A 27330-nucleotide genomic window follows, 5' to 3' on the forward strand; every position below is an offset into this window, starting at 1 on the left:
GATGCCCTCACGCATACGTGGCAGCCATCTTGTTTTCTCCACTAAGTTGAGTTTCCATAGCAACTGGAAACCGAAGTCATCGAGTATTTTCATTGTTTTTCCTGCAATTTCTTAAAGGAAAAGAAAACGATTATTGTTAATAAATGTGGATAACGACGCAGCTATTTTTGTTTTTATTTTTTTTAGAAGTAAGTGGAAACGTTTTTATTTTACATACTTGACTGTGTTTTTTTTGTTTGGTCACTCATTAATTCTTTTGTTATTTGGAACACTTTATTACATTCAATTACATCCTATTTTAAACAGTAAGATTCATTTCTTCTCCTTTTTTGGATTTTGGCTTGACATAATGCAATTTGATCCACCTTCAAAGTTTCTCCAAGAAAAAGGAGAACCTCCCACACCCTGGACCAGTTGGAGAGAAGAATTTTTAACATATCTCAAAGCAATTGATGGTAATAGGTTCTCTGCAGAGAGAAAAAAAAACATTCTTTTACACTCTTTGGGTTCAGAAGGTCAAGTTGTCTTCAGAACACTTCCCCAAGCTGATGGGAGTGGAGATAGAAATGTTTTTGATGATGCTATGGCTCGTATTGAGGCTAAGTTCAAACCTACTTCCAGTGTTGCTTTGAACAGATTCAAGTTTTATACTAGAGCACAAGAAAGTTCTGAATCTTTTGACGATTTCCTCACAGCTTTACGTTATCTGTCTATTAATTGCAATTTTGGTCCCATTACCGACGAGATGATTAGAGACCAGATCATTGTTCATAATAAAAGCAAAAAAGTCCAAGAACAATTGTGGATAATGGGAGATCCAAATTTGAAAGATGTCATCACTGCTGCCAAAGCCATGGAACAGTCCAATAAATGGATGAAGTCCTTAGATAAAGAGTCCAAAGGAAAAGCTGATGATGTTTGTCTTGTGAAAGCCGATTCTTCCACTTCATCTAGTCAACGAAATTTTAAGAAATTTAACAAAAATGTTCACTGCTTCAGATGTGGAAGTCTGAATCACAGTGCATCTCATCATAGATGCCTGGCTTTGGGTAAAGAATGCAAAAGATGTGGTAGGCGTGGGCATTTTGCCAGTGTGTGCAACAACAATTATTCTGGAAATGTTGATAAAGGGAAAGCTGCCTTTGTGAATGACGAATAGTGTGAGGAAAATGTATGTGAAAGAGTTATAGTTGTCAGGTTTCATCAGTAACGGCACCTGCACTGCATAGAACTACAATCCCCATGAGGCAGTGGGGCAGAGGAACTACTTCAGACATTGTAGAGCGGACGTCATTGTGCGTAATTCTGTTTGAGGAAATCACTGCGCTCGCTCGGCTGAGCGAGAACGTACTCGCGGTTGGACCCGGGGCTGTGTAGTGCCACTCTGGAAACTTGATCTCGACTGAACTGTGAGTAAGGAATAGACCTACCTGGCCGATGTTGGTTGTTGGTCTAGTGTGATGATTAGAGCGGAATGTAGAGGTGAATCTTTAACGGCGCTTTACCGTTTCTCCGCTTGTGGATGTAACAAGTCTGCTCGTGAGGTTAACGAGCTTGGCCCTTAACCTGGAACTTCCCTCATAGCGGAGCGCAGTGGTAACAAGGTGCCACGCATTGCCGTGTATGTTTGTACCTAACTTGAACTTCCTCATAGCGGAGCGCAGTGGTAATAGGGTGCCACGCATTACCGTGTATAGGTTTCCTCATTGGAGTTTTCAAAAGTGAACACGGCAGTAACTTCCATGATTGGTACTTACCAGTGAGGAAATACTGACTATTCCTTCCCCCTGTGTTCTGGGGTCTACTTTATTACTAAGCCTTTCATGTGTGGAGCTCTTTTCTGATTTTGGCAAAAAAGAACTTTGTTTGAGTTATTTCGTTTTCTGGACATCTTTATATTTTAATTTGGAATAGGAAGGAGTCTTCTGAATGCATCTTTAGGATTGCCTTACTCAGACCTCTTGGTATGTGTGAAGGAGGGTATTAAGATACTGATGAATGTATGTCTTCACAGGAGAGACTGAGAATTAATCCATATGAGTTTTGTATTATAGATGTCACATATCGACTGTACAAGAGTCTGGAATAGATTGTTATGACGTTTGTTGTAAAAGGTATATATATATATATATATATATATATATATATATATATATATATTACCTACTGGCGGTCGCCAGTAGGTATATATAGTTAGGATTTTTTCTCTATGGGATTTTTGAAAATTCTATGTCTAATAACTTTGGCGTTTGTGGACGGAATTGGCTGAAATTTTCAGGAAAATGGCACATTTTGTTTCTGAGCAGCCCTTGAAAATTTGGGGGGGGTTCGTCAAGGGGGGGTCGAGAAAAAAGGGGGGTCCCAAAACATGTTTTTAACATTGAGTTTTCCATAGGGCGGTTGGCCTCACTTTTAGCCCGAACGGCTGAATGGATTTGCACGAAACTTGGCAAAATTGTAGGGACTGGTAGCCCGATGTGCCTTTTGTAGGTCTCAATATATGTGCTCCAGTGGATTTTGAGAAATTAACGTTTAAAAAAAGATATATATCTGTAACAGCGGACCGGGCAGCGTCCCAGGACGCGTACTTTGCGCGCAACGGAGCTTTGTGAAGCGAAGCTGATTGGTTCTCTGGCGTCTGTCAACATTCCAAAAAGTCCGTAGCGGCCGCCATCTTGTCTCTCGGTAGGATCGAGAGACAAGAGGAGGCCAAAACGAAGGGGGAAATGACCATAAGGGGGCATAGTAGATCCTCGCTGACCCCCTAGGTTTGATGTGGAGGTTTTAAAAGGGCCCCGCGGGGCAAAAAAAATAATAATAATAATAATCGAACGGCTGAATGGATTTGCACGAAACTTGGCAAAATTGTAGGGACTGGTAGCCCGATGTGTCTTTGCTAGATCTCAATATATGTGCTCCAGTGGATTTTGAGAAATTAACGTTCAAAAAAAGGTATATATCTGTAACAGCGCACCGCTTCGCGTACTTTTCGCGTTACGGAGCTTTGCGAAGCGAAGCTGATTGGCTCTCCGGTGTCTGTAAACATTCCAAACAGTCCGTAGCGGCCGCCATCTTGTCTCTCGGTAGGATCGAACAGCTGAATGGATTTGCACGAAACTTGGCAAAATTGTAGGGACTGGTAGCCCGATGTGCCTTTGCTAGGTCTCAATATATGTGCTTCAGTGCATTTTGAGAAATTAACGTTCAGAAACAAGATATATATCTGTAACAGCGCTCCGCTTCGCGGAGATAAAATTATATGTGTATTACCTAGCTGTTGCTAACACCAGTTAGCGACGGCTAGTAGAAGATAGCGACCATCTTGGGCCCCACTTTGCATGTGAGTGATATTTATCACTAATGACATGCAAAGTGGGCATGCCAAGATGTTAGCGACTGGAAACAGTCGCTAACATCGCTATCTCCTATTATCAACTTTTGGAAATATTCGAGATAAGGGCGAATATCTCTAAAAGCTACCACCTGCCCTGAGCAGTTCTTAGCCATGTTATCCAATGGGAGGTGGATAACATGGCTAAGAGCATTAGCTCGGTAATGCATGAATATCGCTGAGTTTTCAGCGATATTAATGCATTGCGGTCGTTTTTTATCGTATTTCCGATAAACCTTGATAATAGCAAGGTTTATCTGCGATAATTTCTGACGGTAAAAAAATCGTTGCTAAGCATCGTTAGGGATAAATATCGCTTAACTTTGGTAATATGCCCCAACGTCTGTTAACGTTCGATTCGAAGGAAATCAGGAAGTGTTGAAAAACATTGTCTGCGCCATCTTGTCTTTTTTCAAATGCCACACTTTTGTCGTGCACGGCAGCCATTTTAGATGCCTTGACCAGACCCACTCTGTGCACGCTGTCGATCCTTAGCATGGCTCCCCACCCTCGCAAGCATCTCCCCCAGGCAGTGGTCACCCCCGCTCTCTGTCTTATGCATGGGTAATAAACCTCCCCCATCTGCGCTGCTGTTCCCTGAGAATCACACCCTGTGCCCGCCCGACACCTCCCTTTCGCCCTATTCACTACCGCACCCTCTGACACTCCTTTTCCTCTGTGTCCGATTGTCCAGGCTGGTCCTAGGGTATCAGCTAGCCCTGCAGATGTAGTTTATGGCCACAGCTGTAAAGAATCACCCCTCTTCAAAGGAGTTATAGTAGATCAAGGCCCACACTCGATGAGATCCGTCACAGCAGAAGCGTTGCTATTATCTGAAAACCATCCTGTATTGTGATTGGGGAGGGGACCGAGCCTGAAGCGGAAGATTCCAGGGATGACTCTTTGTACATCAAAGTTTTTACAATTATGTGTCACATTAAAAATATATAGCACTCCGACAAAGTAGTAAGATTATAAAACTTTAATAATTTATAAATATATACAAGAAAACAAAAATAGTAATAACATATAAACATTTTTAGGGAAAAACAACGAAGTAGCGGTCGGCTGTGCGAATAGTCCCAACGCAGCACAACGTCCAGATTTCCGGCGTGGGGCGTCGCGGGGGGTGGGTCATCAGTAGCAAACTGTTGTGCGAATAGTTCCAAGGCAGCAGAACGCACCGAAATCTAGATGACAAGAAAGTGATGTCTAGTAAGTTGCCACCCAGCAAATAACGGCATGGGGCGTCGCGGGGGGTGGGTCATCAGTAGCAAACTGTTGCGCGAATAGTTCCAAGGCAGCAGAACGATGGCACCAAGGTGATGTCCAGTAAGTTGCCGCACTGGTTTTGGTATCCTACAATGCTGCTCCGAATAACGGCGTGGAGCGCCCCGGGGGAGGCGGCGTGAACGGGCCTCTCCAGGTGGAGTCTCGTCTGTTGTAGTGGGGCGCCCCTTTACCGTTTCAGTTGCCATTCCGTCCGTTTTTGGTCCACTGTGTCAAAAGCCGCAATTCAGCTGAGTTGCGCCCACTCTTGCGGTGCAGCGATAGGCGGCTGTCACAGGACTCTCAAAATGGCGGCAGGCTGTTTCCTTTTTGGGCCTGGTCCACTGAAATGGCCCTGGGACACCTTGGAAATCGGACGCTTGTCTGCTAGGTCTTGGACCTCATTCTCGAAAGCGTCCCCTCCGCCTTGAGAATTCATCAAAAGTTTTGGGGGCTCCGACTCCTGCAGGCTTCTGGTGGGGAGCGGCTGCCATGATTGCTCGCGGAATGACCACGACTGAGCTACGAGATGGTGGTGCTTTCATGCTGACGCCAGCTTCAGTCTGAAACATCCAGAAACAAGGTGGGGCTTTCATCGTTTGGGGAAAAAAAAAAGTTTTCATCCTATGAAAAGTGTTGTTTTTAGGTCACATGATCAAGCCTTCCATCATTAGGAAACCAAAAGTAAAATGAACCAATGAAAAGTTTTATAAACAAGTCACATGACCTGTTATGCGGCATAGGGTGTAAAATTAGGAGAAAATACGTTGGCACGTGAGGCGGCGTCAGTAGCGGACCGATGTGCGAATAGGCCGAAGGCAACACAACGCGCCAAGATCCGGATGGCACCGAGGTGGTGTCCAGCAAGTTGCAGCACTGGTGTGGCCATCCTACAATGCTGAAAGTCGGCGTGGGGCGCCCCGTTGGCTTGTGAGTTTGCGTCAGTAGCGGACCGATGTGCGAATAGGCCGAAGGCAGCACAACGCGCCAAGATCCGGATGGCACCGAGGTGGTGTCTAGTAAGTTGCCGCACTGGTGTGGCTATCCAACAATGCTGAAAGTCGGCGTGGGGCGCCCCGTTGGCCTGTGAGTTTGCGTCAGTAGCGGACCGATGTGCGAATAGGCCGAAGGCAGCACAACGCGCCAAGATCCGGATGGCACCGAGGTGGTGTCTAGTAAGTTGCCGCACTGGTGTGGCCATCCAACAATGCTGAAAGTCGGCGTGGGGCGCCCCGTTGGCCTGTGAGTTTGCGTCAGTAGCGGACCGATGTGCGAATAGGCCGAAGGCAGCACAACGCGCCAAGATCTGGATGGCACCGAGGTGGTGTCTAGTAAGTTGCCGCACTGGTGTGGCCATCCTACAATGCCGAAAGTCGGCGTGGGGCGCCCCGTTGGCCTGTGAGTTTGCGTCAGTAGCGGACCGATGTGCGAATAGGCCGAAGGCAGCACAACGCGCCAAGATCCGGATGGCACCGAGGTGGTGTCTAGTAAGTTGCCGCACTGGTGTGGCCATCCTACAATGCTGAAAGTCGGCGTGGGGCGCCCCGTTGGCCTGTGAGATGGCGTCAGTAGCGGACCGATGTGCGAATGGGGCCAAAGGCAGCGCAACAATATTTTCTGATTTGAAGACACCACAAGGCGCTGAGATGCCAAGATCCGGATGGCACCGAGGTGGTGTCTAGCAAGTTGTGGCACTGGTGTGGCCATCGTACAATGGTAAAAGTCGGCGTGGGGCGCCCTGTTGGCCTGTGAGATGGTGTCAGTAGCGGACTGATGTGTGAATGGGGCCAAAGGCAGCGCAACAATATTTTCTACTATATTTTCGGAGTAGAAGACACCACAAGGCGCTGAGATGCCAAGATCCGGATGGCACCGAGGTGATGTGTAAGTTGCGGACCGATGTGCGAATGGGGCCAAAGGCAGCTCAACAATATTTTCGGAAGAGAATACACCACAAGGCGCTGAGATGCCAAGATCCGGATGGCACCGAGGTGATGTCTAAGTTGCGGACCGATGTGCGAATGGGGCCAAAGGTAGCGTAACAAGATTTTCTGTATGGAAGATACCACTAGGCGTTGAGATGCCAAGATTCGGATGGCACCGAGGTGATGTCTAGCAAGTTGTGCCACTGGTGTGGCCATCGTACAATGGTAAAAGTCGGCGTGGGGCGCCCTATTGGCCTGTGAGATGGTGTCAGTAGCGGACTGATGTGCGAATGGGGCCAAAGGCAGCGCAACAATATTTTCTGACTGACACCACAAGGCGCTAAGATGCCAAGATCCGGATGGCATCGAGGTGATGTCTAAGTTGCGGACTGATGTGCGAATGGGGCCAAAGGCAGCGTAACAATATTTTCTGTATGGAAGATACCACTAGGCGTTGAGATGCCAAGATTCGGATGGCACCGAGGTGATGTCTAGCAAGTTGGTTTGGTCATCCTACAATGCTGAAACTCGGCGTGGGTCACCCCATTAGCCTGTGAGATGGCGTCAGTAGCGGACCGATGTGCGAATAGGCCGAAGGCAGCACAACGCGCCAAGATCCGGATGTCACCGTGGTGGTTTCATAGTTGAGAGGCACTTCATCTGCAGTGGGGCGCCGAGATCCGGATGGCACCGAGGTGATGTCTAGCAAGTTGCTGTACTGGTGTGGTCATCCTACAATGCTGAAATGTAGTGGGGCGCCCCTTTACCGTTTCAGTTGCCATTCAGCTGAGTTTCGGCCGCTCTTGATGCTACAGCGACAGGCGGCTGCAAGAGGACTCTCAAAATGGCGGCCTGTTCTTTGGATTTGGGCCTGGTCCACTAAAATGGCCCTGGGACACCTTAGAACTCGGACGCTCGATTTTTTTTTCCTTTCCTGTACATGCAAAAAAAGGTAAATGCCCGGTATGTTACACGCTTCATCTGCCACGATGAACTCTCCAGAGGAACCGAAAAAAAATATAGTTGTGGTAACTATACCATGCATCGTCATATGGAGAGGTGGCACCAATTAATTATAGTGCTGCATAAAAGAGAGATTTGGAGGAGAACCCCTGACCTGCTAGTACATTCATCAAAGAAGTGGCACTGAGAGCTTCAGAGGCAAGGGAAACGGTCCCAAATATTTAGAAGAACTTTGGAAAGATTAAAATGACATGTTTAGATTGTGGTAAATTAATTTCATGTGGGCAGATGAGTGTTACTCTAATAAATACAGCATATGAACATCATCATAGTCGATGGTTGGTAGAGACATTTTGACTATATCCTGGACCTGGCCGTCCTCGCCCAAAATGGCGCCGGAATAAATGGGACTCGTAACTCCTTGTTGTGTACTGGTTTCAGAACCTTGAAATCACGAGATACGTATGCAGTTTTGAAGCACATGGCGGGCGGGGACGAGAATTGATTGAATATTTCGACATCCCTATTGATATTAAGTTCTGATGTGTTATTGATTACTGTACTGTTGAAAATTCGAATTAACGTCACCCATGGTACTTGCCCGCAAATGTATATCTAGATAATTTTATTGTAACTGGCCCTGTCGTATTTTAATTATAAAATGTACGTCCACCGATTCCGTAACTGTTAGACACCTTAGTTTTTGCAACCTAATGGCCCGCCCGTTACGTTCCTCTACAGTGTAAATGTCTATTCATCATATACGATTACAGTTTGCTCCGTGGCAGGCCCACGTGGTTATAGGCTCGTATTTGTATAATGAAATTTTCACAATAAAGGTTTTTAAAAGAAAACATGGTAGTAGTGTATACATTGGTAAAGTTTTTAATAATAGTCACTGTTTTAGAATCATTAAAAGGCAAGTGAAATAAAGCAGACCAATTACATGAAGGGTAAAAGGTATAATACGAAGGAACGCAGTAAAGATAAATGGTCAAGGGCTGTTGTGTTTTCTATTCCTGCAACATAAAGTGATCGATAAGAATCTCATATTCAGGCGTATCGGCGACTAAGACAGCAGGTCGACCCTCTTTTGCTCAACGGCTCCGTCATGGGACGAAGAAACGCTCTTTTTCTCGAAAAAAGAATATATTTTACTTGCAGGACAGTTGTAAAATTTCCGGGAAAGTACATTAGCCTGGAACATTATAACATATATTTAAGAGAAAATAATGTTCGGAAGTAATTAAAAGCGTAATTTTTAGGTGATATGACCAAGGCTTTCATCATTAGAATAAGAAAAGTAAAATGAACCAATGAAAAGTTTTATTAACAAGTCACATGACTTGTTATGCTTACGTTACGCGCTGCGCGCCCCGGATGACTTCCGGATGCGCTAACGCGGCGCGTCATATGACGCATTACGCGACAACGCAGGTCCAGAATATAGTCAAAATGTCTCCACCAACCAGCGGTCGAAACACAACCCCTTTCAGCAGGCTAAATAGTTCTGTTAAATGACAACAGAAGGGACAGGCAACAAGAACCATCAGTCAAAGAGGGGAGGGCTAGTTCTTCTCTACCGGGTTACATTGGGGCGCTACCGGAACTGATCGAATTGGTAGTCTACAGTGTTTCTGGATGTTTCAGACCGAAGCTGGGGTTAGCATGAGAGCAGCACCATTTCGTAGCTCCGTTGTGGCCATTCCGCAACCAATCATGGCAGCCGCTCTTTATCGTTATTTTGGGCGGGGTGGGTGGCGGAGCCGAGCTGTTTTGCAGCCATCATTGTGTGGAGTTCAGTTCATCTCACTAGTTTTGTATTTGTCATGAGGGGTTGTTCCTAATGTTTCTATTTTAGCGAGGTCAAAAAGAGATCCCATTAGTGGCCTACTGATTTTGCTCGATTCCTTTTCTTTTTTTTTACACGATTTTTCGTTATCTGCAAAGACTAAACAGAGTATTGCGACTCTGTGTTTGTTTGTAAATAGAGAATGAACCAAAGAGAACTAATTCTAAAACAGTAAATACTTGGATAACAATCAATCAAATGGAGAGAGAAGCAGGCACGACGGATTACAACGGGGGCAAAGGCCTGCGTTAACTGCCTTTCACTATCTGCAAAGAGAGAGTACTCCTAATAGAAATGAGGGGGGGGGGGCACCATTCAAAGCAGATCAGTGTGCATAAACACGAAAATGTTTTCACTTACCACGTACTTGACATTCGACAGCTTATGATATTTGCTATTAAAAAACCATTGAAATTCACTGAAAAAACCATAGGTTATAGACCATATATAGTTCGGAATTAGCATTTACAAAACCTTGAAAATTCACTGAAAAAAACATAGGTTATAGACCATATATAGTTAGGAATTAGCATTTAAAAAACCTTATTTTACTCACACAAAACCATTGAAATTCCATATATAGTTAGTTGCACTAACTATATATCGCGCACCCGCAATCCACTGCTGATCATGTCACATATTACATCATTCATGACATGGTCAGTGACATCACTGATGACATCACTGATGACATCTCAAATGACATCACTGATGACATCACTGATGACATCTCATTTGACATCAATGACCACATCACTGATGATATCATTCATGTGACAATACAATGCATCTCCTCACATTTTAATATAACCTCTGTTTCACCCAGTGTTAAATACAGAGTATAATTTTTGAAACCATTGACACACCAATACTAGTTACTACATACGTACTCACTGATTCCTACGTCTACACACACATTCACTCATTCACCCATACAATCATTCATACATACAATCACTCATCTTTACAACACTATCATATGCACTCATACACCTATACAGACACTCACACTCTGCCACTCATCCATGGAGTTACTCACACACCTAGTCAGTCCTGTAAAGAATCAATCACACTTCCATTTTCTTGTCTATACAGTTAAACATAGAGCACCTTACATTTTCAAACATATAGTAACACATACTTACTTTCTTATACAATCATTGATACAAGTACACATTGATCTGCACAGAGTCACACACCTCCCAGCCAGCCACACACACACTCAGTCTCCCATACAAATACTTGGACAATCAATCAATAACCCATATAGTTAATCATATAGCTACTGATCAACACATGCAGTAGTTTACAGAACAACAGACATAATGATGCACAAATTAAGACAGTTTAGTCACTAACCCATGCACTCAGTGAGACACATTTAATCACTCACTCATACATTCAGTCATGCACCTACTAAATCCTTCGTCCAGACAGTTATACATCTACTCATTCTTCAATATCTAAAACATATTTAAACTTTACAGAAACACACAGTCACTGGATGATGTCATCAGTGATGTCATCAGTGATGTCATTTGAGATGTCATCAGTGATGTCATCAGTGATGTCACTGACCATGTCATGAATGATGTAATATGTGACATGATCAGCAGTGGATTGCGGGTGCGCGATATATAGTTAGTGCAACTAACTATATATGGAATTTCAATGGTTTTGTGTGAGTAAAATAAGGTTTTTTAAATGCTAATTCCTAACTATATATGGTCTATAACCTATGGTTTTTTCAGTGAATTTTCAAGGTTTTGTAAATGCTAATTCCTAACTATATATGGTCTATAACCTATGGTTTTTTCAGTGAATATATATATATATATATATATATATATATATATACCTAGCAAGATCTTTTGAGAATAGGTGTTTGTATGCACTGTTTATATCTTTGTCTTCTGTTGTTTCAGATCCTATATCCCACGCTGCTCCTTCCCTTTCCTTTCCCTCGCCTGATCCCTCGAACACCCCGTATATTCTATATCGGGGTGTTGGTGATATCAGTAGGTGGACCATTATTCGCTGTATCTGGATTCCGCGTAGCAACACCTGACAATAGTAGTCTCTATTACTGATGATAGCACCCAAGAAGTTTTTTTTGTCTGAAACCTCCCAAATGTTCCGTTTTAGTTTTGGGTTTGACGTTAAACCTCATGGCAGACTCGGGATCTCCCTGGACTATTATTACCAAGGATTATTTCATGGATACTTTCAAAGGTGTAGTGAGTTTACAAGATTTAAAAAAATCCGATATAAATGCTAAGGCATTTGATGGTACTATTATTGATATGGGAGGTTATATTGGAGTTGACATGTCCTTCAAAGGGCGTATTGCATTTGTGAAATTGTATGTTGCTATTAAGGGTGTGAATGTACTTGGATGGGGAGACCAGTGCAGTTTGGGAATAATTCTAAATCCCAGGAAATGTGATCCTATGATGGTAGTAACAAATGGTTTGCAAGAAGAAGATGTCGTAAATGATATTATTTCTTCATTTCCAAAAGTTTAGGAATTCTTAATAGTTTGAGTCATAAGATTAGACTAAAGGAAGGTGCAGTTCCAGTTAAGCAAAAACTTAGGAATGTACAAATTAATGTGAAAGGGGAGTTAAAACTTTTGTTGCAGAATTTGATTCAGGATGACATTATGGAGGAGATAGAATTTTCTGAGTGGGTATCTCCTATTGTTTTGGCATGTAAGGCTGATAAAAGTTTGAGGCTCTGCGTGGATTTGAGAGCATTGAATGCTAACTTAGTAATAGATTGTCATCCTCTCCTGAAAATAAATGAAGTAGTGTGCATTCTTGAAGGAGCAAAAGTGTTTTCCACATTTGATTTGCGATCAACGTATCACCAGATTGCCTTAACCAATGACTCTAAAGATCTCACTGCTTTTCTAAAGCCTGAGGGACTTTTCCAATACAAGAGGATGCCTTTTGGATTAGCCTCGGCGGCGTCTGTTTTTCAGCGAGCCATGCATCACATTTTCAAAGACTTGGATTCCTTTGTGAAATGCTACCAAGGGATGTATGACGTTACAACGCAGGCTATTACAATGCCTGCCTTTACAACACGGTTTTTACATCGCATACCATTACAACGCATAGCGCTTTTGGGTGCTGGATAGTGAATAGTTTAATTTACTATTCCAACTCCAGTCCCCGTGGACACTAGGGAAGGTGTTCGATAGTAAATTAAACTTATTCCCTATCCTAGAGCGCCCCCCAGCGCAATGCGTTGTAATAGTTTGCGTTGTAATGACCGCGTTGTAATGGTAGTGCGTTGTAAAAGTTTCGTTGTAAGTGATGTTTACCGCTTCCAAGATGACATTCTTGTATTTTCTCCTAGTCATGAAATTCACAAAAAACATGTCATAGAAGTCTGCAAGCGATTAGAGTTGAATGGGTTGACTCTTAAGGATAACAAAGGTAAGATGTTTTGTAGCACTGTTGATTATTTAGGTCACACTCTTTCTGGAGATGGCGCTGCACCAAAAAAATCTCTCGTTGACGCCATAGTCAAAGCTCCTGCTCCTGACAACACAGATAAACTTCTGTCGTTCACTGGTTTATGTGAATACTAAAGTAAATTCATTAAGGGATTTGCCACCTTAGAGAATTTACTAGACAAAATGTGGAATTTCTTTGGGGAGAGAAACAATAGAATGCTTTCCAGCTGATTAAGGATGAGATTTTAAAAGCACCCACATTGAAACCTTTTTGTGTAAACAAATTGCGCATTGTTACTGTTGATGCCAGTTTGTATGGGGTTGGAGGAGTTTTATCTCAGAGAAGCTGTAAGGATGAGTGGTGTGTTGCATTTGCCTCTAGCACTGTCAGTGACCCTGAGAGGAAATATTCAGTAATTGAGAGAGAGAGCTCCTTGGATGTGTTTGGGGAATTTAACATTTTCGTACCTTTTTGTGGGGAAAGAGGTTTCTTTTGAGAACAGATGACAAACCTTTGGTTTCCATTTTATCTCCGGGTGGTGGAAGAAATGTCACTGCACCTATTGGGAGACTCATGTCAAAGTTACAAGAGTACAATTGTGCTGAACAATATCTTCCTGGTAAGAGTAATGTAACTGCTGACCGAAGGCTGCATCAATGTTCTTTACAGGTCGCATAGGAAGTGTGCCCAGAAATAGTTTTTAAATTATTCCACATGATAACTTGCTGATGTACAGTTTTGTTGAATTTTAAAATATTTAATGGTAAGCAATAAACAATGAAAACATGTAAGCATGTTACTTTGTTGCTTGTGAAACTGAATTTGTTTCTTGGGGTTCAGTTTTGGGCACAGTAACTGCTTTAACATCAAATGTTATATTTAGGTTAACTCTATTGAATTAAGCATAATACAAACACAAGTAACATGTTTGTGTGGCACAATAGCACAAATTATATTACTTGGAAATGGACCGCGATGTGGGAAATACACAGGCACTACCTAAGCAACCACACAGCACCCCCACCTCAACATAACTCTGCACCACCTCAGCATAACTCAACACCTCCTCCTCATCACTCAGCACCCCCTCAGCATCACTTGGCATCACCCGGCACCACCTCAACATCACTTCTTACCACCTAAGAATCATTCAGCATAACCCATGTATCACCTCTGCAACAGCGCAACATAACCTCAGTACCACCATAGCATCACTAAGCACCACCTCAATCTGCCCCCAGAGTATGGCATCTATTCATTGTCACCTACTGTCCGAACGCTGCTCACATTAGAATTCAATAATTAGTTCCCAAAGTCGAAAACTCCCATTAAATATGTCCCCACACCATAGCAAAAAAATATATAACAAACAAGCATTACAAGAATCGCAAAAGCCAATAGTTCAAGCTAAACACTTATAAGAACTCAAAGGCGAGACCTATTGGCTATGCCAATGCTTGTTACTGGGTGCAGAGAATGTGACTCTTAAATTATGCAGAGTATTAAATCCATCTTCTTTGATGCCATTTCCTGGAGCATGACTAATGAAGTTGAGCATGATATTTTGGATGTGACTAAATTGGGTACCAAGCCCCATCATGATATCTCAGATGAGCCATTGCCTGAATCTGATCATGTGTTGTTTGATGATGATTCGTGTTTGAGAGACAATGAAGGAAATTTGAAAGCTGCTTATGCATGTACAGTTGGAGGTGTTTTGGAAGCATCATGGTTGCAGGGAGGGTTTTCCGCCCAAGTTGCAGAGCTTAAGCTCTGACATGTACATGTACCATTTCAGAACAGCTCAAAGTTGCAATTTATACATATAGTCAGTATTGCTTTGGAGTCGTTCATGACTTTGGGCAATTGTGGTCCCAACGTGGGTAATTTGTTGATGTCAGCTTTAGACACCTGGGAGGAGGTAAAGAAACTGTAAGATGAGGTGACAAAAGCAGAACAGCAGGGTTGGGTGCAAGGAGGTTGCTCCAAAAGTGAAGGCGATGTGTTTACACTGATGGCAGACCAGTATTAACTGACAGCTTATTGTTACTAATGGCAAGACATTACCACGGTCATGCACATGTTGTGAGAGATGCAGTGATGTGCCTTTTCTAAAAAGTAGGGTTAAATCCCAGATTTGCAGAACCGTTGTGCCATCGTTGCGTAGTGTGCCAGCAACAGAACACAGGAAGGAAAACACAGGTTGTTATAAGTCACATTGGTAAATCCGCAGGTCCTTTCAACTGGATGAAAATGGACTTTATTGTGATGCCCCTTTTCAACGGTTTAAGATATGATGTGGTCATTGTGTGTGTTTTGTCAAAATGGGTTGTAGCTTATCCTACTCATAGGTATGATAGTTTGACTGTGATAAAATGACTGTTCAGGGAATTGATTCTGAGGTTCGGATCTCCGAATTCTCCTGAGTCAGATCCAGGAACTCATTTCAATAATGAGGTCTTACAAATGTTATGTGCAGCACTACAGGTTGCGCAGAAGCTCCATTGCAGTTATGAACCATAGGCTCCTGGTCCGGTGGAGCAAACAAATGGCACATTGAAATCCAGATTGGCGAAAGTATGCGCTTCTATGTCTCTGAAGTAGCCAGATGCATTGCATCTTGTCTTGATGAGTTTGAGAAGTACACCAGATAGGAGGACAGGATTGTCGCCCCATGAGGTTATCTTGGGATGTGGATGAGGCTGCCAGCTGTTCCTGCAAATGCTTTAGTCAACATAACAGATTATATGATTTGGGATTTCTGCGAGGGCCTCGCTGATATGGTACGTTCTGTTTCCACCAGGTTGGAGAAGCTGCCCTTGCGGTCCAACATGAGCAGTGCCATGACCTCAATCCAGGTGACTGGGTAATGGTGAAAAACATGTGTGGAAAACGTGTTTGGAACCTCATTAAAGGGGGCTGTTCCAGGTTATCCTAGTCAAAAAACACCACTGTGAAGTGCGGAGGTCTTCTGAGTTGGGTACATGCAAGCAACATGCGCAGAGTCCCAAGTCCCCTTGATGATACACCAATACCTGTTCCTAATGTACCAGTAGTAAGAGTGAGACAGAGGGATCAGATTAGTCAAGCTGTGAGGGACCAGCAAGCTGTTGCGACAGCACTCGGTTGAGCTGATGGGGGGTCCAAGAGAGTCAACTGTAGGTACCGAAGGGTCACAGCCAAGAGAACTGACTACGAGAGGTACAGATTCTAATGAAGGGCCTAGTGCAGTGAGAAAGCGAATAGTACCCAGAGACCATTGCCCCAAAAGAGGTGAGATCCTGAGAGATTGCCTGATACCAGAAACATTTTTCCTGAAAGTTCTGAACACTCTGATCAAAGTGATGCAGATGATGAGCAAACAGCTATGAGGAGATCAAAAAGAGTGAAAGTATCAAGTTAAAGGTACACATATTCTGAATGGACCTATTTGGCTGCCAATGAGTGGGAGAGTTCATCAGGCAATACATTAACAATACAAGTCCACCTGAACCTCCTTGAAACAAACTTTGATGTTGATTTAAACTTAACTTTGGATGTACCAGTTTTTCCTTAATATACTTATCAATGTTCCTGTGAAAGATTATAAACTTACTATTTCTTGTGAAACTTCTAAAAGAAATTATTCTGATTCTATTGATTTCAAACAACTCTTTACACAAGAATGCTTTGGAAATAGATTTTATCTCCAATGTTTTTCCTGAATGCACTTATCAATGAAGCTGATCTGAGAGTTTGTCTGTATCTGAGAAGTTATCGAGATTTGCCTTAACATTTTATGGTGCCAAATATTTGTTGAAGTGCTCAAACTGCCACGGCTATTTTTGATTTTTCTTTAGTTAAACAGTCTAAAATGTGAGAAGCCATGCGGTCTGACACTGGAATGTCTTCCAAATGCAAATGTGTATATACTGTCATTCTTTCTATTATTGTTTTGATATTAGTTACAAAACTTATTGTCTTAAACCTGCCACATTATGTTCCTGTGAAATATTCTAAACTTAAGATTTCTTTTTTTGTAGGACTTAGCAAATCTGAATATGCATTTGAAGTGTATGAACTGGGGAAGATACTTAGATGGGGTAGCTCCTATCTTCCATGGGGTGTATTATATTTGTGGAAGGAGTCCTTATTCCAAATTACTGAGAGGATGGCATGAAAGTTGTTAATTTGGAATTGACTTTCCAAAAATATATCATGCTAAGCAAATTAGTGAAGAACTAAAAGATGCAGATGGAAGAATGAAAGGAAGTGTGAGTGCAAGTGAAATCATAGGTGATATATTTGTAGTTCTAATAATTTCAGTAGAAGTGGCATTACATTGACAGAAAATTAGGAAACTGTCTACTATTGTTGATAAACTTGCCACCATTACAATTGTTTTTTTCTGTTGTTTTGAATCACCATCAATCAATAAGATAAGATCGATGGTGATTCAAAATGGACTTGCCCTTGATATCCTTCTTTTCGAAGGAGGGTGGAGTCTGTTGGTTTTTAAAAGTTCAACATTGTTGCACTTACATACTGGACTTAGAAGACTACATAAAAAAAATTACTGACTTAAACAAGCACTTGAAGAACTTAAAAACAGATGGTGCCTGGAAAACTATAGGTAAGGTATTATCAATTGCTAGCAGCTCGTTGGGAAATTTAGGAAATGGATTAGTGATTTCCGTTTTGAGACCTTAAATGGTGATCTATTTGTGCATATTGCTGATGATATTTTCAATTACATTTTGGAGATAGAGAAACAGTAAAAATTATGGAGTGAAAAGAACAAACTGATCTTGAAATGAAGGATGAACAATTTAATTAATATCACAAAATAAAAACTATAGAAGGGAGTAAAAGGAAAAGGTTAAATCAACACACCCATAATCTCTGACGAGATCTGATGTGGTAGATAAGTGATGGCTTGATTCGCAATCAGAGGAAGATTTCAAAAATCATAATACATGGCACATTTACTGATAGAAGACATGAAAAGCAGAAAGTGCACTTTGCACATGTTCGATAAAGTAACACATGAAACTGAGACAAGTGTAGCAGAACCACAGTAAAAGCGTGCTTTAAATGAAAGATGAAGAAAACATATCTAAACAATAATATTAATATATATAAATAAGTTTCATTAATGAGTTTACTTAGGAAAATGTTGTTTATTGTCATTTACTAATGCAATGATGTGCTATTAGTAAAGTGGCCTAATGAATGATATGCTATTAATAAAGTGGCCTTATGTTTCTATTCATTTCCATCAGAATGCACCATGTAGAAAAGTTGGTGCAAAGCTGTGAAGATACTACATACGAATTTGACATTTAAACTGATCATACTAGATATTCTAGTGTTTATAAAAAGTTAAAAACATTTTTTTTAAATGTTCTTAAAAAATGATATACTAATGTGAAAGTGGTCGAAAAATTGTGGGAGTAGTCATTTCAATGTAATACTAGCTGGTTTCCTATGTGAAATGGTCTATTGCATTATATGCGATATAGATTTAGAGTTTATTTCATTTAAATTTGATATACCAACTTAAGTCCTTTTTCAAAAGTATTTTTCTCTAATGGTGAATTATTCCTTGACCCAATACAATGGTTCTTTTGCAGCTAGTAAAATGTTGCCCTATTTGTACAGTACCTGTGTAGCATTCAATGTTCCTAATTTTTTCTTTAACGTTTGCAGTGAATTGTTCCAGTGGAAACAGGATTTCAGCTGTTACTATAGACTGATACTTTGTGTTCCGTTTCACCATTGTTAGGCCGATGTTTCTCATGACTAGCATGGGAAACCATCTTACAGTTAGCATTGTCTTAGGTGATATTACGTGAATATGAGTATATGTCAATCTTCCGACAGTGGTATGATGCTGCATCACTAGGACTTTTACAGAGACTGCATAAAAGAAGAAACCCCAAAAGAGGGACAATGCTCCTCCACTTGATTGTTGCTTTTTGATGAGCGAGATGCTATACTTTTGTTTTCACTGTGCAAGACGATCGATTGGCTTTTGATGGTTTTCGAGAAGTATCCTTTTACTCTTGGACCACTTTTGCTGAATGCTACAGTCGGTAGCAGATGTACTGAAACCTTCTTTGCCGAACTATTTCATTTTCCTTATGTCTTTTGTCCCATGCTAATGGGCTCGCCCTTAGTGGACTTTAAATCTGAACCCTTTCCCCTTCTTCTTTAGGATTTTGAGTTGTTAGATGAACAAACTATCCTTCTGCCTTTGATGGTAGTAAGACTCTGTAACTCTGTAAATGTACTTATGTAATAATTATCCTTTGAAGCTTTGCCTAAATGTTTGGCATAATATTGCAAGCTGTGATATTCCGAACTGGATTACTTAAAAGATTGCTTATTGCCATACATTTTGAATCTTTAAGTTAATGACCACATTAATTTAATATCTGTCTGAGCCTATTATTGGATCTTCCATTGAAACTGTGATATTTTACAGATGTTTTAGAATCATTGTAAGGAGAATAAGAAAGTTCTTTCAGAACACCAAGTTCTGCTTCTTTTGCTCTGTGTAGCCTTAGCAGAACTTTCAGTCTGTATAATTCTAATTCGACTTAACTTCTTCAGGAGCTTGCGTCTTCCTTTTGCAATTCTTTATTCCTACTGCATGGCTCTGTGAGAGGTATACTTAACCTCGTTTCAAATTTGTGAGTTAGCTGTCAATTTATGTTCCTCTTTGGACAGCTAACATGGTGTTTTGGTCACCTTCACTTCCACCCCTCCAATCGGCGGAGAAAGATTAATCAGAGGATCATTGCCTCTGTGGTAAATGGAAATGCTGAAGGTCCTCAAATCATAAAGGGCCCAGTATGGTCAGAGTAGTAAGGAGAGTAGGATAGCAGTATATTTTTACCATGCTTGCACTGCAACACTTTAAAGAGGGCGAAAGGACTGTTGGTTCGGTGGACAGGGTACTACATTATATGTGTGATAGAGTACTCTGCCCTTCAAATTCTAAATCAGGCCGTAAGTAATTACTGATCAAGAACAGTACACAACGCCGCAATTTGGAATAGCAAAGTCCTAAGAGCTATTAGAAAGTGTTAGTGGCCTGGAGATCTTTATTATAGAAGAAGGAAGAGTGTCCCAAGCCGTAGGAATTAAAAACGGAGCATACACTCAAATACTGGCAATATGTACGCACCGCACTCTCACTAAATAGGTAGAGGTGGCTCTCACTGAGCAAGTGGTGAGTAAAAAGGAAATCATGTTCATAGAAAACAAGCATTTTTCTGATTTAGACAGTGATTTATGACCAATGCTCATTAGGATAAGTAGTATTTATTGCTTAGATTACTTAAAATCACATACAATAAAATACAAAACACGATACATATCCATAAAATGTGAGTGTAATGCTGGTTTCTTACCTAGATTGGAGGTCCTGTACCACCTGTCTGTAGCTGGCACAGTAGAGGAGGAGGGGGAATGGGGGTAGGGTGTTGGGTTCAAGGAATAGGTTGGTTGGGATTTTTATTATTATCATTAATTAGGATGTTGGTTTAATTGTTTGAAAATGACGATTCCATAGTTATTATTGTACTGCTGATAAATGTACGAGCAACTCGATCTTATGAGTAATGAGCCTGTGTATGCTCACTGGATGTGTTCTTAACAGTATCACTGATATTCTGACCATACCTTTTGTAAATGTACTTGTGAGTACTTATACTTTTTGTACTTGAACACAGTATTTAATTTAAAAAAATGATACATATCCATCTATAAAAAATAATCATCATTTACAATAAACAATAATGGTTGATATAGATCAAATTACATACTGGAAACGTTCATACGTATTATCTATATCTCAAAAGAAATCATTGTTTACAGTACACAATAAAAATAAATATACATCAAATTACATGCTTAAAATGTTCATAATTAATAGAAATAAATGTCATCACACATCCAAATGCTTTTTCCGACATCACCATAAAACAGAACCTAGTAACATTGTTAATTGTTTGAATTCTGTGATCTCTAAACAGCAGTCGTAAATGTATTTATTTATTTAAGAAGTTTTCTATAACGCTGTCCAGACCCAGGGGTATCGGAGCGCTTTACAGTAGGTGCATAGCATATAAACATCAGATACAAGTCAGAGGAGCGACATAACAATCGACGAGTGTCAAAAGTAAAGAGCAACATATTGTAGTGTAGGACATTTTTGGCTTCTAGAGTCTACGGAGTCATAGGTTTGGAGCAGTGCTCGATGATTGCTGTCTGTCCCAAGCTATCCACTTCCCAGGGAGTGGTTGAGGAACAGGGTTTTGAGTTGTCTTTTGAATTCTACATCGGAGGGAATGGTTCTGATGTGCGAGGGAATGGAATTCCAAATTTTGGGGATGCTTCCAGTGAAAGATCGGTCCGCTGTTCTTTTCCTTCTGGTTTTAGGTGGGTTGAGTAGGAGGGAGTTTGAACTTCTCAGATTCCAGGATTGGCCGGCTCTTGTGAGTTTTTTCACCAGGTACTCGGGTTTGCCAGTGTGAAGGGCTTTATGAGTTAGGCAGGCTGTTCTGAAGCTACTTCGCATTTCTACTGGAAGCCATTTGAGTTCCTTGAGTGCAGGAGAGATATGATCAAATTTCTTGATGCCGGTGATCATTCTGGTGGCCACATGTAGCATTGTTTGATGGGGGCTAAGTGTGAGTTGGGGTTTCCTGTTAGGACTGAGGTCCCATAGTCCAGTTTTGACAGTACTAGAGATTGGGTGGCCTGTTTGAAATCATTGGTTGGAATGTAGGGTTTTATTTTGTTCCATAGTCTGAGGTTAAGGAACTCACGTTTGGCCGAGTTCTTAATGTGTCTCATCATATTCAGTTTTGGGTCTAGGGTGATGCCTAGAGACTTGACAGAATCTGCTAGAGTGAGATTCTCGTGGAGCGCATCGATAGCATTTAACCATTCGGTGATTTGGGGGTTATCATCCTTGTTCGAGATGAGGAGTGTCTCAGTCTTGTCAGGATTTAGTTTCAAGTGGTTATTCGTCAGCCAGTGTTGGACATCTTTCAGGACATCATTTAGTCTTTAAATGTCTTTGAGAGAGGTAGTTTCCAGGTAGATCTGCGTATCATCAGCATAGAGGTGAAAGCGGATGTTGGCTTTTCTGAGTAGTTTGGAGAGAGGTTCCATGTAGATGTTAAAGAGTTGTGGTGAGAGCACCGAGCCTTGAGGGACGCCCTTGTTGACTTGCTGAAGTTCGGACGTGAAGTTTTTTATTTTTATTTTTTGCGTGCGATTGTGGATAAAGGAGGAGAACCATTTGAGGACTACCTCACCAAGACCAGCTCTATTTTGAAGAGCCCTTATGAGGAGTTTGTGATCAACAGTATCAAATGCTGCAGAGAGGTCAAGAAGAATGAGGAGGCAGCATTGGTCAGAGTCTAGTGATCCATGAATATCGTCCATGATGTTGAGAATCGCGGTTTCAATGCTACAACCCTTTCTGAAGTCAGACTGGTGTGGGTCCAAGAGGTTGATGTTGTCCGGGTGCTGTGTTAGTTGATGTAGTACGCATCTTTCTAGTGTTTTTGAGAGCAAGGGGAGGTTTGACACAGGTCTAAAGTTGTTCAGATCTGTTGGATCTAGGCCGGGTTTTTTCAACAGGGAGGACTTGCCCCATTTTAAGGCAGTCAGGAACCACTCTGTTTTTTAGGGAGCTATTTATGATTGTGCACCAGAGCCGTGCAAAGGTGTGCTTCATTTTTCTGATCAGTAGGGAAGGAATGGGGTCTATGACATGAGCTGAGGGTTTGGAAGTGGAGATCATCGTGATTATCTCATTTTCCTGAACAGGACGGAAGCTGAGCCAGATATTGGGAGAGGAGCCACGTGGCACAGCCGTGATGCTCTTCGTGAGGTGCGAGTTGTTGATGTCCAATGATAGTTCGATTTTTGAGATGTTGTCGTTGAAGAAATGGGCGAAGTTGTCACAGAGTTCTTTGGACGCCTGTACAGATGAGGACACTGGCTTGGAGGTTTGTTGTCTAATGATGCTATAGAGCTCCTTAGGTCTTTTTTTGGCACTGTCCAGTGCCGCGCGGAAGAAGCTGGATTTCTTGTTTTTGATGTGGTTGTTGTACTTCCTACGGGCTGATTTGAGTTGATCACGGAGGATGGAGGTAGGGATTGCTTCTCCACTTTCTTTCTTTGGCTCTTAAATTCCTCCTTTCGAAGTTGAGGTCAGAGTTGAACCATGATCTGGATGGGATGGCTCTGCTCTTTTTGAGTTTTGAAGGAGCTAATTTGTCAAGCAAGGACACTAGCTTAGCATTGTAACAGTTGGTGAGGTTGTTAGTGGAGAGGTGGTCCTTGGTGTCGGGGAGAAGTGAGCTTTTCTGATCTTCAAGGATTCCCAAGGGAACTTGAGAGAAGTTTCTCAGTCATTTGGGGGGATCTTGTGGAGGTGATTGGGAGAGAGTGGGGTGATTGATATGAAATAGGATCATGTGGTGGTCTGACCAGTCAACGGGGAGTATGTGGTTGATAGTGATTGTGTTTTTTTGCGCAATGATGGCATCCAGTGTGGCTCCTTTGTAGTGTGTCTCCTCTGTGCAGTACTGGATTAGATTGTTATCACCAAGGAGACTGGATAGCAATTGGATTAGAGGGTTGTTGGTCTCATTCCATCGTAGGTACAGGTCGCCAAGATTTAGATTATTGGTATCACCGAGTGCACCCTGAGCTATCAGGTTGGATAGTTGATCTCCGAAAGCAGCGTGTCTACCTGGGGGGTGATAGAGCAGGTGAGAAAGTAAAGACCCACCATCTTTGGTCTTGATGTTGGATGAGAGACATTCAAAAGTGTTGTAATCGAAAGAGCTAGTTTCCGTGATGACCATTTTGTCCTTATGAATAACAGCAACACCTCCTCCTCGCTGGTCTAGCCTGTCTTTGTTGATGAGGGAGAAGCCTGGGAGTACAAGCAAGTCTAAGCATGGTGGGGATATCTCATTGAGTCAGGTCTCTGTGAGGAACGCAATGTCAATGTCATGCGAGAGGAGAGCCTCTGCTAGTTCAGTTGCATGTAGTGAGGCCGACCTGCAGTTGATCAATAAGCAGTTGGCGAAAAGCTCTTTGTTGCTGGAGGTCCGTTCTTTGGGCACCCTAGGTATGGCGGTAAGGACGGTTGGTCTCGGGGGTATTGTGCGTGGATGGCCTTTCCGGAGGCCTGTGATCACTTGTATTTTGGATGTAGGGAAGTCAGAGGGGGGGGTGTCGTATGAAGAGGCTAGAATGGCTGCTTCGATGTCGGACATGGCTGCTTCTGTTCTAGTGGGTCTTGAGGTCAGGTGTTTTCTATAGGGAATTGTGCGGTTCTGAGCCCTAGTTCTTGAGGCTTTTTGTGGCCAGGGTTCCATGACCCTGTTTGGGGGTCTCTGAGGCTGGGTTCCAAGGGTTTCTAAGTGCCGAGGGGGGGCTTTTGGTGCTGATAGTGGGGGGAGCCCAAGGAGGGGATTGGTGGGGTCTGCGTGCTTTATCTAGGTTGGAGAGGATTTCGGTTAAGCCCGGGAGATGGCGTCTATCTGGTTTTCTAGTGACGCGAGTCGCTGTGCCAAAGAGTCATGGGAGGAGTTGAGGGCATCTAAGGATTTGTCTTGAGTGGTGGAGATCGGGTTGGGGGAGTGTTGTCTCTTATTAATTGTGTAGGACGTGTTGTCCTTTTTTGAAGTCACAGGAGAAGTCAAGAGAGGGGGGTGGGTAGGGACATGAGATGAGTTTGAGTGTCTGAGAGCTGTAAGGGAACTAGTGAGGATAGCGGTCACTGTCAGCGGGTCTCGACCGTGAGGTTGCGGTCACTGGATCCAGTAAGGAGGGGAGGTTGTGTTTTCCGTAAGGGGCTGTGGGATAAGCTTGGTAGGGGTAGTGAGATAAGTGGAAACCCGGGGGGGGGGGGGGTGGGGGGTGCGGGCATGAGCTGGTGAGGCCCGAGATTCCTGTTGTGGCCGGTTGGCTGTAGGCAGGAGTTTGGTTGCAGGGGGCAAAGCGGGTGGAGGGAGCGGATCGGGTCGGAGCGGATCGAAGGGAGTGGAAGAGAGAGTCGTAGGCTTCAAGGTTAGCTGTAGCTGTAAGCAGGTTTTGGGTTGAGGCAGGGAGTGCCAGGTGCGGGAGAGCGAATCGGAGTGAGGGAAATAGGGAGTCGAAAGCTTCAAGGTTCTCATTGTTAGCCTGAATGAAGACAGTGCCATTCGTGTAGATGGTCACGGATGTGATCCCTCTTCTGGCCGGGCAATTTGGAAGTATGGAAGTTAGTTTGCAACTGTGAGGAGTGGATGTGATTTTGGCGCTATAAAGTTGCGTTCTGAGCGTGGAGATCCAGACTTCAGGTCTCTCCGTGTGGAAAATTAGGTCCATCTTAATCGGACCTTTGGAAGATGAGTGGCAGTTGTCTGTGAATAGGGTTTATTTGTGTTGTCGGATTAGTTTCTGTTTGAAGATTTGTCTCATTTTTGCAGGGAGGAGGGGGGAGATAATGGTGAATGAGTTCGGGCTATAGGGTTTCAGGTGTGTAGGTAGGGATAGTGTGGGGGGGTTGGCGAGTTAAGAGCCATAGTGGAGGTACTGTGTGCATGAGGGAGCAGGTCATGGAAGGGGGGTGAATGTGAGGTGGGGCGGTGGTAAATCAGACAAGTCAGGAGTGGGAAGGATGTTGCGTTAACAGTTCCCGTTGGTGACTGGTCAGGGCCTGTTGTAGATGTAGTCAGGACTCTGACGGTCAAGCAGGGACCGGGAAGGGTCATGGGAGGTGTCGTAGTTTCTGGTAGGTTTAGTGTTCTACTTCCCGGGATTTGTCTGTGCATCTAACCGTTTAGGGCAGATACAGAGAACATGTTTGATAGTTTATTTCCTGAAACGACACAAACGACATAACATAAACTGATACAATGTTTTGTTCTTTACACCCTCAGATTGAACCAGTTAAGTACATAAAAACCAAAGCCTTGCAATTGTTTTACTCATAAATGGATTGATTGATAAATGTAGAAACTACTAGGAGTAGCTTCTCCTTTAAGGCAGAGGAGCATCACCCCACTTGTTAAAATGCCCCCAGATGAAAAATAAAATGGTAATAGACATAATTACCATTTTATTTTTCACTAGCAGCCCGTTCCGATGTTGTCCGAGTATGAAATAGAATGTGTGTAATGTGTGTATTTGGCAAGGGCAATTTATTTTAAAATCTCGCGGTAGACATCATTAGAATAGGGACGGAGAAGGCCCAGCTGCAGCCCTGGTTGATATTAGCAGGTGTGTATAATTGGTGTAGTGATCTGCCGCCTGAGCCCGGCTACAGCCCTGGTTGATGTTAGCAGGCGCGTGTAATGTCGTTGAATGAGAGAGTTATCAGCCGCGGGTAAATACGTTTAATGAGAGAGTTGAGTGACAGCGAGTAGGAGAGGCTGCAGTAATTGTCCCTGCAGACACGCTCATTTGCGTGTTCCTCCGCTTGAGGCCCAGATGCAGGCCTGTTTGATGGTAGCAGGCGCGTGTTCCCCCGCTTGAGGCCCAGCTGCAGCCCTGGTTGATGTTATCAGGCGCGTGTAATTAGTGTACTGATCCGCCGCCCGAGTCCGGCTAGAGCCCTGGTTGATGGTAGCAGGCGCGTGTAATTTCGTTGAATGAGAGAGTTCAGTAACAGCGCGCAGGAGAGGCTGCAGTAACGTTACTTACCAGGCCTCCAGGTGAACGCATTTGTCACGCCCCCAGCACACGGCCACAGCAGGCGATCTTCTGATTAATGTACCACCCACATGGCATGAAGGGCGGAACGTAGAACACGCCCCCAGCGTTTCTCACGCCCTCAGCGTGCCCCTTGATGCGGTGCAATTGCGTTCACATGGCATGAAGCCCGGGCACACGCCCCCAGTGTTTCTCATGCCCCCAGCATGTCACGCCCCCAGCGTGCCCCTTGATGCTGCGCAGCAACGTAATTGGCACTTGTATGTACGACTCACATGGCATGAAGGGCGGACACACGCCCCCAGCATTTGTCACGCCCCCAGCGTTTGTCACACCCCCAGCACACGCCCACAGCCCACGATGTGATGGCCGTCCCACACGCCCCCAGCGTTAGTCATGCCCCCAGCCCACACCTACAGCACAACGCAGACACGCCCACAAGGGACTACTTTGCTGGCACGGTTCTTTTACCTTTTCAATGTATAGAGGAGTTGGCCTAATGGCTAAGGCGCTCGACCTCGGATCTGGGGATCTGGGTTCGAGTCTTGGTAACGACGCCAAACATCCTGTGATTCTGAGCAAATCACTTAATCTCCCCGTGCCTAACAAAAATGAATGTGTGTCCTCATGTAACGTAACTGGTGCTATGTAAAGCGCTCTGATACCTGATTCAGTTTGGGTCAAGTTCGCGCTATAAAAAACTCTGCAAAAAAAAATATATATGGTGGCCGTCTGCATAGCCTATGTCCTTCT

Source organism: Lissotriton helveticus, chromosome 2_1 (genome assembly GCF_964261635.1).
Source record: "Lissotriton helveticus chromosome 2_1, aLisHel1.1, whole genome shotgun sequence".
NCBI classification, from domain to species: Eukaryota; Metazoa; Chordata; class Amphibia; order Caudata; family Salamandridae; genus Lissotriton; species Lissotriton helveticus.